Source organism: Tamandua tetradactyla, chromosome 6 (genome assembly GCF_023851605.1).
Source record: "Tamandua tetradactyla isolate mTamTet1 chromosome 6, mTamTet1.pri, whole genome shotgun sequence".
In the NCBI taxonomy this organism is placed as follows: domain Eukaryota; kingdom Metazoa; phylum Chordata; class Mammalia; order Pilosa; family Myrmecophagidae; genus Tamandua; species Tamandua tetradactyla.
In genome coordinates this window covers 85,393,440-85,413,321 of record NC_135332.1, presented here as the reverse complement: position 1 = coordinate 85,413,321, position 19,882 = coordinate 85,393,440, and the positions used below count along the sequence as shown (strand labels likewise).

The following is a 19,882-nucleotide window of genomic DNA, read 5'->3' as shown; positions in this document are numbered from 1 at the left end:
TAATTAAACTTCCAAAAACTAAAAAACAATATGATAACAGGTACCTCACCAGAAACCATGAAGGAAAGAACAAAGTGGCACAGCATTTTTCAAGTGTTGAAAGAAAAGACCTGTCAACCAGAAATTCTATATCCAGCAAAATATCTTTCAGGAATAAAAGCAAAACCAAGATATTTTCAGATGAAGGAAAACTAAGAGAACTTGTCACAGCAGACACATCCAAAAATAATTGACAAAGGGAGTTTGCTAAACATAAAGGAAAAGAAAAAAAAAGACTTGGAACATCAGGAAGGAAGAAAGAGCAAAAATATAGATAAATACATTAGACCTTTATTCTCCTCTTGAACTTTCTAAATTATGTTTGATGGTTATGAAAAAAAAATTATAACATTGTTTACTGTGCCTCTCAATGTAAATAGAGGAAATATTTTCAAATTATATTATAAATGGAGAGAATAAAAGGGCATAAAGGGAGGCAAAGTTTCTACATTTCACTTGAACTGGTAAAACATCAGTGAACTTTGATAAATTGTGTATATATACTGTAATACCTAAAGTAACTACTACAAAATTATACAAAGAGATACACTTAAAAGCTTGATAGTTAAATCAAAATGAAATTCTCAAAACTGGTCAAACAAGGTAAGAAGATTAAAAGACATAACCTTAAATCAGAGAGAACAAATAGAAAACAAAAAAATAGCAGACTTAAGTCTTAACATATACATAATCACATTAAATGCAAACAGCCTAAATACACCAATTAAAGGACAGAGATTGGTAGAGTGTATAAAAAAAAATGACCTAACTCTATGCTATCTGCAGAAACTCATTAAAAATATCATGATATTAAGGTTGAAAGTGAAAGAATGGAAAATGAATCATCATGCAAGCATCAATCCAAAGAAGGCAGGAGTAGCTATACTGATATCAGATAAAGTAAACTTTAGGGCAAAGAAAATTATCAGAGATGGAAAGAGGCATTGCAGTACAATAATAGGTTCAATCCACCAAGAATACATGGTAAACCTAAATATATATGCAGCAAACCACACAGTTGCAAATATATGAAGTACAAATTGATAGATCTGAAAGGAACAATAGATAAATCCATAAGTACAATCAGAAACTTCAACACCTCTCTCTCAACAATTGATAGAATAACCAGTGATAAACTCAGAAAGTATACAGAATATATTAACAAGACCAAACAACAGGATCTAATGGAAACAATTTATAGAACATGCACCCAACAAGGTACAAAACACGTTCTCTTTAAGTGCCCACAAAACATGTGCCCAGATAAATCATATCATATCCTAGACCATAAAACCAACCTCAAAATATTTAAAAGAATTGAAATAACATAGAGTATAGTATCTGGGCACAAAATCAATAACAGAAAGGTAGAGGAAAATCTCTGAACACTGTAAAAATAGGGAAGGCATTTCTAAATAATCCATGGATCAAAGAGGAAGCCTCAAGGGGAATGGAAAAAAAATTAAGCTAAATAAAAATGAAAATACAATATATCAAAATTTGTGGGACCCAGACTAAGGAGTACTGAGAGGAAAATCATAATACAAAATGCTTACATTAGAAAAAGGGGGAAAGTCTCAAATCAATAACATAAGCCACCTCAAAAACCAAGGGAAAGCAGGGAAAAATCAACTCAAAGCAAGCAGAGGGAAGGAAATAATAAAGATAAGAGCTGAATCAATGAAATTTAAATCAGAAAAAAAAGATGTTCAATGGAACAAATCTTTGAAAATATGAATAAAATTGGCAAACGTTTTGAAAGACTGACAATAGAAGAAGAGAAAGACACAACTTACTGACTAGTGTAATAGGATATATCAATACAAACCCTGCAGACATTAAGAGGTCATTAAGGGAACATAAAAAAAAAAAACTCTAAAGACATAAATTTGCAAACTTAGATGAAATGAACCAATTAATTAAAAAGTATACGGTATCACAACTCACTCAATGTGCAATAGATCTTCTGAACAAACCTATAATTATTAAAGAAATTGAATTCATAATTAAAATATTCCAGAAAAAGAATTTCCATTCCCAGATGGTTTCACTGCAGAATTCTATCAAATGCTTAAAGGAGAATTAGCACCACTTCTTCATAATCTCTTCCAGAAAATAAAAGAGGAAGATCACTTAGCGAGTTATCTATGGAACAGATGATAGCATGATATCAAAACAAGACAAAGTCTGTACAAAAACAAACAAACAAAAAGTTACAGACCAATATCTCTCATGAAGGTAGATGCAAAATTCTTAACAAAATATTGGCAAATATAATTCGTACACACACACACACACTCTCACACACACATACCATGGCTAAATGGGATTTAGTCCACAGACATAAGAGTCCAAGAATGTAAGAGGCAAGAAGTCTGGTTCAATATTTGAAAATCAATCAGTCCACCATATTAACACGCTAAAGAAGAAAAACCATGTGATCATATCCATTGATGCATTAAAAAATCATTTACCAACATTCCACATCCATTTATGATAAAAATTCTCAGAAAAGTAGGAAGAGAGGGATATCCCCTCAGCTTGATAAAGGGCAACCACAAAAAAATCTACCTTTTAACATTTACATCAGCTAACATTATAATTACCAGTGAAAGAATGAAGGTTTTCCTCCTAATATCAAGAACGAGGCAGGAATGACGAGTTCAGACACTGCTGGTCAACATATTAGAAGTTCTAGCCAGTGTAAGGAGACCAGAAAAAGAAATAAAAGGCATATTGACTGAAAGGAAGAAATAAAACTATTCGCAGACGACATAATAGCATACACAGAAAATCCCAAGGGGTCTAAAAAACCAAACTAAACTAAAAATAGGAGATTTTAGTTTAGTTTAGTTTAGTTTAGTTTAGTTTAGATAGGAATCACTAATATGTGTATTCAACAAGGTCACAGGATATGAGACCCACATACAAAAATTAACTGTATTTATAAATACAAGTAATAAATATGTGGAAACCAAAATTAAAAATATAGTGCCATTTATAATTGCTGGAAAAAGTGAAAGGGTTGTAAATCTCACAAAACATGTACAGGACTTGTATGCTGAAATCCACACAATGTTGACAAAAGAAATCAAAGAAAGTATAAATAAATGGAGAGATAGATTGCTATTGGATTGGAAGACTCAAAGCAACAATGATGCCAATTCTTAACAAATTTATAAAGAGATTTAACAAAATTCCTATCGAAATCCGCATAAGATATATTTTTGTAGATATAGACAAGATTATTTATATGGAGAGGCAAAGGAAATAGAATAGCCAAATATAATTTTGGGAAAGTAGAGTAAAGTAAATGTATTTGCAAACCACATATTGGATAAGGAATTCATGTCTAAGATATATAAAGAGCTGTCAAAATTCAAAAGCAAAAAAAACAAGCAAACAAACAATAAATTAGAGAGTGGGCCAAAGTCTTAATAGGAAGCTCCTCTGAAGAGAACAGACAGATGGAAAAAAGCACGTGAAAAGATGCTCAGCATTGCTAGCCATCAGGAAAATGAAAAATAAGACAACAATGATATATCACTGAACACCTATTAAATCAGCAAAAATAAAATTTTAAAATAGTGCCAATGCAAAATACTTGTGAAAACTCAGAGAAATGAGATATCTCATACATTTCTGGTGGGAATGTTAGATGGTACCGACACTCAGGAATATAGTTTGTTAGTTACTTAAAAAAATAAAAAAGGATCCTACATGTACCAAATGACTCAGCAAGTACACTCTTGAGCATTTATCTCAGAGAAAAGAAAACCTATATCTACACAAATACCTGTGCACAATTGTCCATAGCAGTTTGGGTTGTGATGGGTGATAACTGGAAACAATCAGCTTGTCCCCCAATAAATGAATGGTTCAACAATGTGTGGTCCCCACAAACCTGGGATACCACTCACCAAATAAAAGGAACAAATTACTGATCCATGCAAAAACTTGGATAGGTCCCAATGCCTTTATATTGAGTTAAAGAAAATAACATTCTCAAAAAAATAATAACATAACATTAAAAAATGTTTTTATTATAAAACTTAAACAAATATTCTTGACATACAAACATTCTATACATGGTGTACAATTAATGGCTCACAAATATCATCACATACTTGTGTATTCATTACCATGATCATTTTTTGAACATTTGCATCTCTCCAGCAAAAAAATAAAGAATAAAAAAAAGGAAAAAACTCATACATACTGTACCCTTTACCCCTCCTTCTCATTGACCACTAGTATTGCAATCTACTCAGTTTATTTTAGCCTTTGTTTCCCCTATTATTTATTTTTATCCATATTTTTTACTCATCTGTCCATACCATAGAAAAAAGGAGCATCAGACACAAGGTTTTCACAATCACACAGTCACATTGTACAAGTTGTATCTTTATACAATTGTCTTCAAGAATCAAGGCTACTGGAACACAGCTCTACAGTTTCAGGTTCTTCCCTCCAGCCTCTCCAATACACTAAACTAAATTAGTATAGTTTAGTATAAACTAAAACGGGGATATCTACATAATGCATCAGAATAACCTCCAGGATAACGTCTTGACTCTGGAATCTCTCAGCCACTGACACTTGATTGTATCTCATTTCTCTCTTTCCTCTTTTGGTTGAGACGGTTTTCTCAATCCTTTGATGCTGACTCCCAGCTCATCCCAGGATTATGTCCCATGCTGCCAGGGAGGTTTACACCCCTGGGACTCATGTCCCATGTAGAGAGGGAGAGAGCAGTGAGTTTGCTTGCTGTGTCAGCTGAGAGAGAGACCACATCTGAGCAACAAAAGAGGTTCTCTGGGGGTGACTCTTAGGCCTAATTTTAAGTAGGCTTAGCCTGTCATTTGCAGGGATAAGTTTCATAGGCGCAAACCCCAAGATCGAAGACTCAGCCAATTGATGTGGCTGTCCCCACAGCTTTGAAAGTATCAGAAATTCTCTAAATGGGGAAGCTGAAAATTTCCCCCTTTCTCCCCATTCTGCCAAGGGGATTCTGCAAATACTTCTTTATTCACTGAATAATAGCATTCTTAATCTCAAAAGGTTACATACTATGTGATTCCATTTATATAGCATTCTCAAATTGACAAAATTACAGAGATAGAAAACGGATTAGAGATTCCCAGGGGTTGGGGATTGCGGGCAGGGGTGTGCGTGGCAGGAGGGAGACCTTTGGGAGATGGAGGGTACTGGGTCTTGGTGCTGACGCTGGCTGGTCTCCACCTGTGATAAAATGTCACAGGCCTCTATGCACATTGCCACACTGTCAAACTCCTGGTTTGCTGCTGTGCTGACTTGTCACAATTGGAGGTGCCAGGTGAAGGGTCCCTGGGACTGCTCTGCACTATCTTTGCAACTTCCTGCAACTCTATAATTCTTTCAAAAGGCAAAAAAGGTTTCGAAAACATTAATTGTAGAGGAGCAAAAAAAAAAAAAAAAATGCCAGGGAGAGTAACTTTCCATTCAGCCCCCCAGGGTGACTGCACTTTGCCTCTTCCACCCAGCAAAGAAGGTCCAGGGCGTAGGATTTCAGGGGCTTGGGGGATGCCCATTTTTGCAGCCTGCCGGGGGTGGGGGGAGGGCCCCATTGCTTGAATCAGAAGGTCAGGGATCCTGGTTCATTGGCACTTTCTGAATCTGGTACTCTGGGTTCCTGGTCTGGGGTGTGGGGGTGAGGGTGGTGTGGAGATGGGATGGGACAATAGGAGTTGGGTGCTTTGCAAATTGTATAATCCTGACCTGCTGCAGGTGTGAGATTGAAGTCTGGGGTTCCCTGAAGGCAGGCCATTGTCCTCTCCTGCTGGGGTCCTTGAGATGGTCCAGGCCACTGTGGGGAAATCCAGGACAGGCCCCTGGGAAGGAAAACAATAGCAGAGGGAGGGCGGTGTGATGGTGGCTCAGTGGCAGAATTCTCTCCTGCCATACTACAGGCCCGGGTTCAATTCCTGGTGCCTGCCCATGCAAAAGAGAAAAAAAAAAATGCAGAGGGGATGGGAAGAGGGCGAAGGGCAGGTTGCTGCCTTCCAGCCGGCAGGGTCCCTGCAGCACGGAGGTGAGGGTCCCCTGCTGTCTGTTCCCTGGGCCACCAGGAATGGCAGAGACGTGGAGGCGGGGGCTGGGGGGCTGTTGTGACAGCCACGGCCTTTCAGAAATCCAGGAAAGGCGAGGAGGACAGCTGGAGGCCTCCCACGGTGAGGTTTCATAATTAGAAGCAAAATCAAAGAAAACCCTGGTCCAGTGATGGCTTCAAACAGGGCTATTTTTAAATCACCTAATCCCAGGACTTGTCAGATGGGGATCCTGATTAAATAGGTGGGGTGTGTGTATGTGTGCATGTGTGCAATGTGCAGACGTGGATGCATCCGTGTGCTTTTTATTTTCCTATAATGACTACTCACTTTTTCCTGGAGCCCCAAGCATCTCAGGAAGATCCAATGAAGCCTGCTGTGATTGGCCTGCAGGTTGAGGTCCGTTGGGCTTTTCCAAGCTGGACCTGTGATGGGCCCTCAGCCGTCCCTCGGCGTCACCTAACAGCACAGGGGCAGCTGGCTATGAAGGGGGGAGATGCAGATAAACTTGGGCCACGGTGCCCCACAGCCACCCTCGCAGTGACCCCTGATGCCAGGGGGTCATGGGCTAATTCCAGCCACGCAGGGAGTGCAGCAGCCCCTTCCACCCGGCATCATGGTCCGGGGAAGGCCGGCACAGGTGGGCAGCATATGCAAATCTGCTGAGAGGACCAAGTTGCTCAACGGGAGGCACTTTGTTCTGAGCTGCCCGGGACTGGGACTTCTCCGGCAGCCAGGCTGGGGGAGCAGGGCCAAGGCATCAGGAGAAGCAGGGAGGAGCTTCAGATTCCTACCCAACGCAGGCAGAGTGGAGCTAACTCTGTAGCTCCTTAAGGGATCCAATGTGTCCCTGCTCCATCTCTCTGCCCTCCTCGGAGCCATCCCTGGCATCCCACCCACTGCCCGAAGAGTAAGGAGGTCCAGCCGTCCCCAGCGCATGCTCTTCTTTCAAGGCTTGCCTGACTCCTGCACTCAGCTCCCTTTACCTGGAATTCCTGCCAGCCCAGCCCAGGAGTGGGGAGCCACTGAGCAGGGCCTGGAAAGGCTCAGCCATTCCAGGGCCCGGACCCAGATCTAGTACTTGCTGTGAATGAGACATGCAAAGGTGATCTCGACAGGTGAGCAGCCATGTCTTGTCCAGGGTGTTGGGAGATAAGCTAGGCTCACCTGTGGGGCAGTGGATGCCCGGCCTCCCCCTGCTGGTGTGCAGCGGCAGCTCTGTGCACTTGGGCCCTAGCAGGCCACCTGCTCGGCTGTCAGCGGCTCCTTTTGAAATGGGGCAGCTGAGCAGGAATGGAGGCCTGAGAAGCATGCGACTGATGGGCTCCCTGCTGAGACCATCAATTGTCCCAGTATGATTTCTTAATCATTTTGCAAGTAATTAGCTGGCATCCTCATTAGTACTGGTGCTTTGTAAAAGTTTCAGGGAAGAGGCAGCTGCAGCGGGCAAAACTCAAATTGAGTGATTTTTAATTACAGATGAGTCTACCAGGGACAGATGCCTTGTCATTTTTGCTGCTGGTTTATTCATTTTTCACAGCTTCTTTGAAATGAAAAGCAACATGCTTGTCATTCACCTTTGTGCTCATCCCCAGAGACAAAAAAGGACAGAGGGAGTAAGAACTGTGCATGGGAGCCACGTTGAGAGGAAGTTGGAAGGGCCACGGCAGCTTGGCATGTGGGGGGCCCATGACAGGTCACTGGGTAAGGTCATGGGGGAGAAGGGGCCATGTGGAGAGGTCAGCAGAGCCTGGGAGGGGCGGCCATTCTATCACTTGGCTGTGCACACGTATGTGTGTCTGTGAGTATGTGGGTGTGTGTCTGTGTGAGTATGTGTGTACTCATGTAGAGTGTGTAGGCACACATACATCTGCATAAGAGTATGTAGGTGTGTGTGTGTGTTCATATCTGCATAGGGCTATGTGTGAGTAGGTGGGCGTGCATGCATTTGTATAGATTTGTGTAGGACTGTGGTATGTGTGCATCTGCATAGGAGTCTGTGTGAGTGTGTGGGTGTGCATGTATCTGTGTAGGAGTGTGTCTGACTATAGGTTTGCATGTATTTGTGTAGGTTTCTGTAGGAGCGTCTGGGTGTGCATGCATCTGTGTAGGAGTGTAAGTGTGTGGACACACATGCATCTGTGCAGAAGTGTGTGTGAGTGTGTGGTTGTGTATGAATCTGTGTAGGTGTATGGGTAAATGTGTGGATGTGTGTGCATCTGTGTAGGTATGAGTGTGTAGATATGTGTGCATCTATGTAGGAGTGTGTGTGAGGTGCGTGTGTGGGCATCCATGCATCTGTGTACATTTGTGTAAGAGTGTGTGGCTGTGCGTGCATCTGTGTAAGAGTGTGTGTTGAGTGTGCATGGACCTGTGTAGGTTTGTGTAGGAATTTGTGGGTGTGCATGCATCTGCATAGGAGTGTGTGTGAGTGTGGTTGTGTGAATTTGCATAGGTTTGTGTAGAAATGTGAGGTGTGTGCATATCTGCATAGGAGTGTTTGAGTGTGTGAGCATGTGAACCTCTGCATAGGTTTATGTGAGTGTGTCAGTGTGCATGCATCTGCATAGGTTTGTGTAGGAGTGTGTGGTATGCATCTGTGTAGAAGTGTGTGACATGCATGCATCTGTGTAGGTTTGTGTAGGAGTGTGTGGAATGCGTGCATCTGTGTAGGAATATGTGTGTGTGGGCGTGCATGCATCTGCGTGAGTTTGTGTAGGAGTGTGCAGGTTGCTTGCTGGTGAACGGTGCAATCACAGGACATTGCCATCATGACAGAAAGTTCAGTGGGCAGGCAAGCAAATTTTGCAGAGCCACGGAGCTTCTGACTTTCCAGGCCATTCAGTCCCTGTCACAACAGCTCACTCACCCTTGCACAGCAGAAACAGCCACAGCCAGCAGACAACCAGTGGGCATGGCTGTGCTCCAAGGAAGCTTTACCAGTTTTCTATTTTACTTTCTTTTTGTTTTTTTTGTGCATGAGCAGGCTGCGGGAATCGAACCCGGGTCTCTGGCACAGCAGGCAAGAACTCTGCCACTAAGCCACCAGTGCACTGATCCCAAGGAAGCTTTATTAACCGGAACAGCCCGAGGCCCAGGATTTGGCCTGTGGTTTGCTGACACCTGCTTTAGACAGCGTCTATCACAAAAGCGGAAAATGGAAGCGGTGGAGACTCATAGAGTCTAAGTCAACATCCACTTTTCTAGAATACTAAAACCTCAGCCTCTGAAAACGCTTCTCGCACACATCCTTCTTTTGGTTTTGAAGGTGTTTTCCAGCCAAACGAAGGGGTGGATAAGAAGAGGAGAGCAGGGAAGCCGGGCACGCAGGGCAGGGCAGAGGCGGGGGGCGGGTCCTAGGATGGCAAAGCACAGGGGGCGCCGGGAGCATACTGCACTGAATGGAGCAAGGGGGCAGGGCTTATGCTGTAGTTTCTGGGTTGCTTAAGCAAGTTACCATGAAGTAGGTCAGATTAGACCATGGGAAGTTACTTGCGCATGGCTTAGAAAGCGCAAGGCGACGCTTTCTTCCTGTAAACCGGCAGCCGAGGAACCTCAGCTCCTCTGTCTCATGGCAAGGCGCACGCAGCCCCTCTCTTCTGGTTTTCCATTGATGTCCAGTCTCTTGTTCCTGTGGCTTTTTCTCTGTCTTTCGCTCCACTTCTAAGGGGCTCCAGTAACAGGACTGACACCCATGCTGAATGAGGTGGGTCGCACCTTAACTGAAGTAGCCTTATCAGAGAAGTTCCTCCTGAAAATGAGTTCGCATCCAAGGGAACGAGTTAGGTTGGAGAAGATGTGAAATCCCTGCCCTCCCGGCTATGCTGGAGGAGAAAGCCTTCTTGACAAAAGGAGGAAGAGGGAAAAGACACAAACTAAAGTGTCAGTGGCTGAGAGATTTCAGAGTCTAGAGGTTATCCTGGAGGTTGTTCCTATGCAATATATAGATATTCTTTTTTTTAGTTTATGGTGTATTGGAGTGGCTGGAGGGAAGTACCTGAAACTGTTGAGCTGTGTCCCAGTAGTCCTGATTCTTGAAGACAATTGTATAAACATACAACTTGTACAATGTGACTGTGGGATTGTGAAAACCTTGCGTCTGATGCTCTTTTTATCCATGGTATGGACAGATGAGTAAAACCTATGGCTATAAACAAATAAATAAATAATAGTGGGGACAAGGGGTAAAAAAAAAAATTAGGTAGATGGCAACACTAGTGGCCAATGAGAGGGAGGGGGAGGGGGATGGGATGTATGAGTTTTTTTTCTTTTTTCTTTTCATTTCTTTTTCTGGAGTGATGCAAAAGTTCTAAAAAATGATCATGGTGATAAATACACAACTATACACCATGTATGGACTGTTTGTGTGTGAAGATTTCTCAATAAAAATATAAAAGAAAAAAAAAAGAACATGTTTTTCTGGGTATATCCAGCTTTGGACCACCACAGCCCGGAAGGCATGTCTCTGGGAAAATATGGGGGGAGGACCTTTTAAGATTAAAGATTTTCAAAAAATTACAAACACATGGTTAAGGTATCAGAGAAGAAAACTCTAAGAGGGGGCCAAAAAGGTTCCTTGTGAGAGGAACTATAGTTAGTGTGACCCAGGCAGTGTGAAGCGGGGGGTATTTAAATAACCACGGTGTGTGTTAGTGTTGTTTATTGATTTTCACACTTGAGAATCAATCCGTAGACAAATCATAGGAGACATAATTTTAACTTTGTAATGGAATGTAAATGTATAACCTTAATGCTGACAGAAGTGGGTGGACGGGGGTGGGGGCAGCTCTGAAAAGGGGTTGGGGTGTTAACACTTCCACTTTACAAAGTGGGAGTCAGGAGACATGTTATAGATCTGCAGGGAAAAGACAAAGAGTTACATTTATTATGTAAAGTTATGGGATTTGAATAGTGATAGCTGCTTTGAGAAAACCGGGTGAGCTAAATTCTCGTCTATTATTGTAGAAGATCAATTGATAAGGCAGAAAAATGAAAACAAAATTATAAATAGTGGTATGAGAATTTCATTTGAAATATAAAGGCAATTACGATAGATTCGGGGTTAAAAGAGGTTGACTCAAGGTGGAGAGAGAGCACGAAGACATGGAATGAGGACAGCTATTTTTATTATAAACTGTTCTCCTCTATTATTACCTATTTTACAAATGAATGTGTTATATTGATCGAATTATACGTGCTTAACAAAGTGAAATGAGATATCTCTGGCTTGCCGGGAGCTGCTGGGTAAAGTGAAAGAGGTGGTCCTTGGAATGCGCCTGGTACTTGTTTTGCCACGTAGCTAGGATAGACATATGGCCTCATTTTCCAGGGCAGGCTAGGTGCCCTGGGACGTTTATTAACTGCTCCCCTTTTCTCTCAAAAACTGAGATTGCCCTAATAGAGGAGAGCTGGATGAAGCTGGCTGTCTCCCCAGAATTCAATTCATCCTTTAATGCTTCAGGGAGCTCGACATTTGGGGCCAGATCTGCTTGGGGTGTGGGTAAGGCCATTCCCCAAGCCCCAGGGACAGATCAGGGAATCAGTTCTAAAAGTCAGAGGCTTGGTCAGGTTTGAACCTAAGACCTGATTTAGACCAAAGGACCTGGAGGGAGGGCTTGGAGAGGAGAAAGGTCCTCCAGAGCTGATGGTGCTTGGACGAAGGTGGTGGCCTTGGAGCTGGACAACAATGAATAAATGAAGATGTTTAAAAGTAGAGTCATTGTGAGCTTGTGTTTGGCCATGGGGGCCAGGGGAAAGCATGCAGGAAATATCAACGTAAGACTTGGTAAAACTGGATGGGTAACAAACACTGAAGTTGGTCCAAGACTGGGAGAAAGTAACTGCAGTTGGATTTCACACATGTTGTGTTTGAGATGCCCTGATATTTTGTGCTTTTTTAATTTTTTAATTAATTAAAAATTTTTTTAAATACCAAAAAACACCAAACAAATGAAAACATTCATCACTTTTGATCATTCCGTTCTACACATACAATCAGTAATTCACAATATGATCACATAGTTGCATATTCATCATAATGATCATTTCTTGGAACATCTGCATCTATTCAGAAAAAGAAATAAAAAGAAAACAGAAAAAAATTCATACATACCATACCCCCAACCCTCCGCCTCACCAATCACCAGCATTTCACTCTAAATTTATTTTAACATTTGTTCCCCCTATTATTCATCTTTATTCCATATGTTTTAGTTGTCTGTTGATAAGGTAGATAAAGGAGCATCAGACACAAGGTTTTCATAATCACACAGTCACATTGCGAAAGCTATATCATTATACAATCATCTTCAATAAACACGGCTACTGGAGCACAGCTCTACATTTTCAGGCAGTTCCCTCCAGCCTCTTCACTACATCTTGACTAATAAGGTGATACCTATTTAATGTGTAGGAGTAACCTCCAGGATAACCTCTCGGCTCTGTTTGAAATCTCTCAGCCATTGACACTTTATTTTGTGTCATTTCACTCTTCCCCCTTTTGGTTGAGAAGGTTTTCTCAATCCCTTGATGCTGAGTCTCAGCTCATTCTAGGATTTCTGTCCCACGTTGCCAGGAAGGTCCACACCCCTGGGAGTCATGTCCCACGTAGACAGGGGGAGGGTGGTGAGTTTGTTGTGTTGGCTGGAGAGAGAGGCCACATCTGAGCAACAAAAGAGGTTCTGTTGGGGGTAACACTTAGGCCTAATTTTAAGTAGGCTTGACCTATCGTTTGTGGCGTTAAGTTTCATATGAACAAGTCCCAACATTGGGGGCTCAGCCTATAGCTTTGATTGTCTGCACTGCTTGTGAGAATATCAAGAATTCCACTTGGGGAAGTTGAATTTTCCCCCTTTCTCATCATTCCCCGAAGGTGACTTTGCAAATACTTTTTTATTCACTGTTCAAATCACTCTGGGATTTATCAGGGGAGATACCCTGATATTAGCAGAAGAGAAATCAAATCATTACAACTAACGTTTATTTTTTTTTTTTTTTTTTTTTTTTTTTTAATAAAGGAAAGACAGAGAGAAGGAAGGAAGGATAGAAGGAAGGAAGAGAGGAAGAAAGGGAAACATCTTTTAAACATTTTCTTGTTTTATTGTATTTTGTTTCTCCGTTTTCGTTACATGGGCTGGGGCCGGGAATCGAACCGAGGTCCTCCGGCATAGCAGGCAAGCACTTTGCCCGCTGAGCCACCGCGGCCCGCCCAACTAACGTTTATTTAATGCCTACGGGATGCCAGACACTTTTCTAAGTGATTTAATGTTATTATTGTCCTTATTTAATACTCATGACCATCCTATAGAATACACTCTCAATTTCCAAAGGAGGAATCTGAGGCACAGAGAAATTAAGTAATCTTCCCCCAAGGGCAAATGGCTAATGGCAGGTGACATTTGAAGCTGAGTCAGACAATTGGTTCCTTAGTCCATCTTGGGTGGTACATTCTCTGTTCCAGCCTTCCTTTCCCCCTGGATCTACTTTTCCCCCTTCTCCATCCTGACCTGCCCCAGTAGGTATTATCTGGACTCCCTCACCCTTTGGTCAATGGGAGATTGGGGTGCCAAAGAGAGTGGGATGGAGCATTGGCTCTTACTTGTGGCCCTTTCACTTCTCTCTTTAGTCCCTCTGGTCCCTTCTCAGACTGGATATGGGGCTCTGCTGTTGTTAATTCCACTTGGTTTTCCTTTTGGGGGACCCACTTACCTGAAAATAGTTCCTCCCCTATTAAATTCCCCTATGCTAATCTGCCAACTCTGTCATGGGGGGACCCTGGTCTGCAGCAGTGCTGAGGAGATAAAAATTTGAGAGTTATCAGCATCAGTATGATAATTAAAGCCCCAGGTGCACCTGGGATTTCCCAAGGAGAGATGGAGAGATGTTGGAGAGGGACAAGGGCTTCCCACCAAGCCTTGATGAGTGCCAGCATGGATGGCAAGTCAGAGAGCACCAATGGCCAGAGGATAGGTGAGGCGGGGCCAGTTGGGGGTGAGGAAATCAGGGCAGTGTGGCTTCATGATAACCAAGGACCAAGAACTTTTCCAGGAGGGAGGTGCAAGCAGCCTGGAATCCTGTGAGCTCCCCCACTGAGCTGAGGCTCAGAGGATCCATAGGCCTTGTCCTCTTTGAGGCCACCATGATGTTAGCAGAGGTGGAAGCTGTTGGAGATGGTTGAAAATGGATGGGGGCTGATAGAATGGAGACATCAAGAAGCAGTATCTCTTGAGAGGTTCAGCTGTGTAGGAAAGGAAGAGACTGGAGAATCCCTTAAAGAGGAATTAGGGCCAATGGAGTGTACAGGGGATTCCTGAGGACCCTCAAGCCCACCCACTCTTCTCCCTTCTCTTACTGCTCTGTCGCCTGGGTGATGGACTTTGATGGAGCATTGAACAACTTCCTTGCCCTCTGACTCTAATTGGGTGTGGTCAAGAGAAGCACCGCAGCAAATTCAAAATGAGAAAGACAGGAGAGGATGGAGCTGTGTCCTCAGAACCTTCCTGCCCTGTCTGTACCAGTCAGCCTCCTCCTTGCACTGGGGTCCTTGCATGAGAGGCCTCATCCTTTCATGACAGGCTTTCTCTTTGCATGGGAGGCCTCATCCTTGCACGACAGGCTTTCTCCTTGCATGGGAGGCCTCATCTTTGCATGACAGGTTTTCTCCTTGCATGGGAGGCCTCATCCTTGCATGACAGATTTTCTCCCTGCATGGGAGGACTCATCCTTTCATGACAGGCTTTCTCTTTGCATGGGAGGCCTCATCCCTCCACAACAGGCTTTCTCCTTGCATGGGAGGCCTCATCCTTGCATGACAGGTTTTCTCCTTGCATGGGAGACCTCATCCTTGCATGACAGGCTTTCTCCTTGCATGGGAGGCCTCATCCTTTCATGACAGGCTTTCTCCTTGCATGGGAGGCCTCATCCTTGCACGGAAGGCCTTGCCCTTGCTCAGGAGGCCTCGTCTTTGCTCAGGAGGACTTGTCCTAGCTTGGGAGGTCTTATCCTTTCAACCACAGAGGCTGAGCTCAGTGATCGGCATCGGAGGCAAAGAGACAAAAAGCCGAGCCAGAGCAAGAGATCAAAGCTGGAAAAGATCTGGACAGCAGCAGCTGCTCCGGAGACAGGTGGCTTCAGGCTGGCAGCACATGGCATGGCCTTTTAGACCTTGTCAGTGATGAGGGGCTGGTCTGTGCCTGGGCAGGTCCCGGAGCAGCCGCAGACACAGCCATGCTCAGCACCGGCATGCAGTCACCCTGCCCTGCTGAGAACCCCGCGTCTGTCAGTTCTCTGTGAGGGAGGCTCTCTCTGACTACTGCCAACACCTTTCCTTGCCCACAGTTGAGGCCGACTCTTAGTGGGCCCCACAAGCTGCACAGCCCTCCCCTGCCCTGCCCTGTTCCCAGGGTGCCCCAACTTGCAGCTCCTGGGAGGGATGTAGGGTGCAGGTGAGGGAGAGAGGGGAGGGAAATGTCTGAGGAGGGGGCCTTCCAGGCAGGGAGGCTCGGGATGTATGAGAAGGGGAGAGAAGGGGAGCAGGGTGAAGTCTCCTGGGTCAGCATGACAGTCGAAATTGATGGTGCCCCTTCTACCTTCTCCTGGTGAAACACTGAAGGCAGCAGCCACGGTGATGTCAAGCACTGCATCACCCCTCGCCCGATGGCCCAGACCCCTTGCTTCTCCACCTTGGCTCAGCCCTTTCCCCTGCCCTGTCCCGGATTCTTGGCTCAGCTCGGGTCTGATACAGCATCGGTCTTGAGCCCTTGGGTACATGACTCCCCTGGTTCTCAGCACCCTCTCCTGTCCTCAGGCAGGGCTCTCCCTGGGACCCCAACCAGCCCAGCATCTGGCTGGCATTGAAGAGCTTCTAATGCTGGGTCAGGGGCATTGGAATATTCCCTGTTTTTCCTATGTCAGAACTTCCCCAACCCTGGAGTGCATCTGGCCAACCTTGTTCCAGATGGCACGGCTTGTTATGGCTACAGGTTCCTGAAGCCCACCCCTGTCTTACTCAGAACATCGTCTTCCTCTGCACCAAACCTCTGACTGGCCTGGATCCCAAGGACAATTCCTGGTCTGCACCTACACTGGGCCCGTGAAGCACCAGAGTGTTAAGGATTAGAGGCAGCCCGAGTCCTTCCCCAGCCCCCAGACCACCCTCCAGCTCAGAGTCTCCATGGAGACAACAAAGGGGGAAGCAGGTCCTTGCAGCATCATCCCACCAGGGTGAACATGGAGGAGGCTGAGAGAGGACCCCTTGCTTTCCCCTGGTGCTTTCTGTCCCCTTCCTCCTTGGATCCTGGACCTCTGTGACTTGGTTGATTTAGTTGATAAGAATAGATTTTTTTCCCCCAAATTAACTATGATACCTTTTTCAATCTTTGAGAAACAGCATTGCCTGAGAGATTTAAATGGGGGGATACTGATCCATGATTGCTCTGCTCAAAGGCCCCCCCCATGGCTGGGAAGCACCCCCATCTTCTCTCTGTTCTTTTGTTCTCCCAGGCCCACTGCCACCATCTCATAGAATATCCCATTCATTTGTTGACTTAGCAGATGTTTCTGGGCATATTAGCTAGGGTTCTCCAGAAAAACAGAATCAGCAGGAGATAACTGTAAATAGAAGATTTATAAAAGTGGTTCATGCAACTGTGGAATGTAGAGGCCAAGGTCTGTAGGGCAGGCTGTGAGCTGGCAGCTCCAGTGAAGGTCCTCAATGAACTCTCAGAAAAGGCTGGCTAAAGCAGAAAGAGTGATTGTCTCTTCTGAATCATCCGTAAAAGCCTTCCTGTGATGAGATTAAGCATCACTCATTACAGAAGACACTCCCCTTAGCTGATTGCAAATGCAATCAGCTGTGGATGCAGCCAACATGGTCATGATTTAAGTCCATGAAATGTCCTCACAGCAACAGACAGACCTGTGCTTGCCCAACCAGACAACTGGGCACCACCGCCTGGCTGAGGTGACGCATGAACCTCACTATCAGACGGGGTCTTCCGTGCAGAGATCATGGAATTGGGAATCAGGAGGCAAAGATGAATTTGATGAAGCTTCCTGCACCAGAGGCGGTTCCTTTTCACAAGGAAGGCAGACCAGAAGCCAAATGACTCCAACATGGCAAGCCCATGTACCATCTTCTGGTCCGATCGGCAGCTACCTCCACCCATTCAGAACCCCAGAAAATGTCTCCAAAACCCTCATTCCCAAACCTGCCAATTACGTGGCCAAGAACCAGGCTTCTAACCTGGCTACAGGAGTAGAATGCCTTCTTCAGGGGTTGTTAAAATGATTAAACAGCTGAGCACATGTGAGTATCATAATATGGTGCCAAGTACCCAATAGGGACTTAATATATGCTGTTGCACCTGTTATTTCAACAAATAGCGTGTGGAATGTGAGATGTGAGGAGGTCCCAGTTGGCAAAAGGGTGAGGTCAGAGCCAAGAACACTGGGTCATTCCCTCATTAAAGCAGTCAGCTTTTTTTTTTCTTTTTATTAATTAAAAAAATTAACTAACACAACATTTAGAAATCATTCCAGTCTACATATATAATCAGTAATTCTTAATATCATCACATAGATGCATACTCATCGTTTCTTAGTACATTTGTGTCAATTTAGAAAAAGAAATAGAAAGGCAACAGAAAAAGAAATAAAACGATAATAGAGAGAAAAAAATAAAAAAAAGAAAAAAGAAAAAGAAACTATACTTCAGATGCAACTTCATTCAGTGTTTTAACCTAATTACATTACAATTAGGTAGTATTGTCCTGTCCATTTCTGAGTTTTTGTATCCAGTCCTGTTGCACAGTCTGTATCCCTTCAGCTCCAATTACCCATTATCTTACCCTATTTCTAACTCCTGATGGTCTGTTACCAATGACATATTCCAAGTTTATTCTCTAATGTCGGTTCACATCAGTGGGACCATACAGTATTTGTCCTTTAGTTTTTGGCTAGTCTCACTCAGCATAATGTCCTCTAGGTCCATCCATGTTATTACATGCTTCATAAGTTTATTCTGTCTTAAAGCTGCATAATATTCCATCGTATGTATATACCACAGTTTGTTTAGCCACTCATCTGTTGATGGACATTTTGGCTGTTTCCATCTTTGCAATTGTAAATAATGCTGCTATAAACATTGGTGTGCGAATGTCCGTTTGTGTCTTTGCCCTTAAGTCCTTTGAGTAGATACCTAGCAATGGTATTTCTGGGTCGTATGGCAATTCTATATTCAGCTTTTTGAGGAACCGCCAAACTGCCTTCCACAGTGGTTGCACCATTTGACATTCCCACCAACAGTGGATAAGTGTGCCTCTTTCTCCGCATCCTCTCCAGCACTTGTCATTTTCTGTTTTGTTGATAATGGCCATTCTGGTGGGTGTGAGATGATATCTCATTGTGGTTTTGATTTGCATTTCTCTAATGGCCAGGGACATTGAGCATCTCTTCATGTGCCTTTTGGCCATTTGTATTTCCACTTCTGAGAGGTGTCTGTTCAAGTCTTTTTCTCATTTTGTAATTGGGATGGCTGTCTTTTTGTTGTTGAGTTGAACAATCTCTTTATAGATTCTGGATACTAGACCTTTATCTGATATGTTGTTTCCAAATATTGTCTCCCATTGTGTAGGCTGTCTTTCTACTTTCTTGATGAAGTTCTTTGATGCACAAAAGTGTTTAATTTTGAGGAGCTCCCATTTATTTCTTTCTTTCTTCAGTGCTCTTGCTTTAGGTTTAAGGTCCATAAAACAGTCTCCAATTGTACGATTCATAAGATATCTCCCTACATTTTCCTCTAACTGTTTTATAGTCTTAGACCTAATGTTTAGATCTTTGATCCATTTTGAGTTAACTTTTGTGTAGGGTGTGAGATATGGGTCCTCTTTCGTTCTTTTGCATATGGATATCCAGTTCTCTAAGCACCATTTATTGAAGAGACTGTTCTGTCCCAGGTGAGTTGGTTTGACTGCCTTGTCAAAGATCAAATGTCCATAGATGAGAGGGTCTATATCTGAGCACTCTATTAGATTCCATTGGTCGATATATCTATCTTTATGCCAATACCATGCTGTTTTGACCACTGTGGCTTCATAATATGCCTTAAATCAGGCAGCGTGAGACCTCCAGCTTCGTTTTTTTTCCTCAAGATACTTTTAGCAATTCGGGGCACCCTGCCCTTCCAGATAAATTTGCTTATTGGTTTTTCTATTTCTGAAAAATAAGTTGTTGGGATTTTGATTGGTATTGCATTGAATCTGTAAATCAATTTAGGTAGGATTGACATCTTAACTATGTTTAGTCTTCCAATCCATGAACACGGTATGGCCTTCCATCTGTTTAGGTCTTCTGTGATTTCTTTTAACAGTTTTTTTGTAGTTTTCTTTGTATAGGTCTTTTGTCTCTTTAGTTAAATTTATTCCCAAGTATTTTATTCTTTTAGTTGCAATTGTAAATGGAATTCGTTTCTTGATTTCCCCCTCAGCTTGTTCATTGCTAGTGTATAGAAACACTACAGATTTCTGAATGTTGATCTTATAACCTGTTACTTTGCTGTACTCATTTATTAGCTCTAGTAGTTTTGCTGTGGATTTTTCGGGGTTTTCAACGTATAGTATCATATCATCTGCAAACAGTGATAGGTTTACTTCTTCCTTTCCAATTTTGATGCCTTGTATTTCTTTTTCTTGTCTAATTGCTCTGGCTAGAACCTCCAACATGATGTTGAATAACAGTGGTGATAATGGACATTCTTGTCT

At 43.3% G+C, this 19,882-nt stretch overlaps 1 long non-coding RNA gene across 1 annotated transcript; it reads right to left on the bottom strand.

Moving 5' to 3' along the window:
- Positions 1–5,157: 5,157 nt before the first annotated feature.
- On the bottom strand, positions 5,158–16,248 carry LOC143686198 (uncharacterized). Its single transcript, XR_013176958.1, has 4 exons — positions 16,132–16,248; positions 6,456–6,606; positions 5,797–5,909; positions 5,158–5,433 (listed from the first exon to the last, which is right to left on the bottom strand). It is a non-coding gene; the product is annotated as an uncharacterized LOC143686198 (long non-coding RNA).
- Between the last annotated feature and the right edge of the window lie 3,634 nt (positions 16,249–19,882).